Source organism: Hipposideros armiger, unplaced genomic scaffold (assembly GCF_001890085.2).
Source record: "Hipposideros armiger isolate ML-2016 unplaced genomic scaffold, ASM189008v1 scaffold_48, whole genome shotgun sequence".
NCBI lineage: Eukaryota > Metazoa > Chordata > Mammalia > Chiroptera > Hipposideridae > Hipposideros > Hipposideros armiger.
In genome coordinates this window covers 3,584,028-3,585,897 of record NW_017731398.1, presented here as the reverse complement: position 1 = coordinate 3,585,897, position 1,870 = coordinate 3,584,028, and positions in this window count along the sequence as shown.

The following is a 1,870-nucleotide window of genomic DNA, read 5'->3' as shown; positions in this document are numbered from 1 at the left end:
ATCCCATTTATGTGAAATGTCCAGGACAGACAAATCCATGGATGCAGAAAGTAGATTACTGGTTGTCTGGGGGTGGGGACAAAGGTGAATAGAGTACACAACTGCTTTTTTGGAATGATGAAAATGTCCCAAAATTAGATTGAGGCAATAGTTGCACAACACTGTGAATATACTAAAAAACACTGAATTGTACATTTTAACTCAATTCAGTGTGAATTTTATCTCCATAAAATAAGGGCATAAAAGAAAATACACATATTTCTGTTCATTTCTGGAAAAAAAAATGCAGTAGGCATAAACCAGAAACTAAGTTTGGGTACCCATAGGGAATAGGTGAGAAAAGGGTCGAAAGAATGAGAAAACGGGCATGGAGTAGCAGTGATGAGGGAAAAGTGTCATTTCTGATGGTAATTTTTGTATATCTGACTCTCAGAGCCATGGTAATGTTTTACATACAAACAGGGTGTGGAGGAAAACAAAAATAGAATACAAGCAAAGACAAACTGTATTGGAAATGAGTAGCATAACCACAACGACGTGGGTGGAGAAGAAGACTTAAGTAGCTTTGGGAAGTAGTATTTTGACAATATGTAAGGCTAGACAAAAATAGCTTTATACAGATATTGCACTCTAGTCGGTACATGTATTTTTCATAGGATTATAAATTAGCAACTGTGAAACTACTGTATCTGTATTCTAGAATTGGACAAATATACTGTGGATAATGAGAGGTTTCTCCCTATGGGAAAAACAATAAGGAAAGAGAGAAGGTTGGACTGAACTCTGTCGTGTCAGTGTGAACTCATGGTTTTAAATATATATACCAATGGATAGATACAGAAATATTAGTTGACCCAAGTATAAGTCAACAAATATTTACTGTCTATTACAGCAGGCTCCTAACTGGTCTCCTACTCCCTAGTCTCACCACTGCCAAACCTTGCTTCCTTAAGAGAAATGACAGCGACTTCGTGTGCTAATGGGAGAGATCCAGTAGAGACTGTATGGTGCAGAGGGAGACTGAAGAACAGACGTTCCTGCAGAGGCAGTAAGGAACGCAGCCTCATATACAAGTGTAGGGGTTGGCCTTAGAACGACGGATTCCCCGGAATAGGCAGGGAGAAAACTAGACCAGGATAGATGCAGGGTAGGGAGCTAACCATGGTGGGACGGTATGTGGAAGTGCTCAGTGAAATAGGAAGTGAGGTCAACCGAAGTTAAATTGCCTAAATGAATGGTGTTGCAAGTGTAACTCTTCCAGTATATACAGTCTTCTGTTGCTCAAACAGCACCGTCATCAACCTTCAGCTTTAGAACAGTTTCGGAGAACCTTGGTCATGGCTTTGGTTCTCATGGGAGCCAGTTAGGTTAACGGTTATGGCCATGTGTCATAGCCCCAGGATCCATCAGCTATCTTGAAAATCCCGCCTTTGGTCATAAGGCAGGTGAATCAGAGAGCCCAACATGGGGAGATGACTTAGCCATGTGCCATCATGCTGTGCCCCTAAATAGCATTTCCAGCAGAAACAGCCACACACGGCTACTCATTATAAAGAGAGGGTTGGTTTTATTTTCGTGTTCTATGGATTATAGGAAGCAACCTTTCCCTATCAGCCAATTTTGCCCTCTGCTAAAAGTTTCCAGATCCAACAGAGTGACAACCAGTTTTAAGTTGGGCAATACTGCAGGGAGGATACATATTAAGGGTGGAGGGCAAAGCTGAGGGAGGGTGGGGACACTCACCGGTCTGAATACCCACATCAGTGGGGAAACCAGTGGCACACAGCTGACCTTCACACATAATACAACTTGTGAAAGGGATGGGCGGCACCATGCCCTCAGGAGGAAGTGAGGCCCAGCGTGGGCTTCA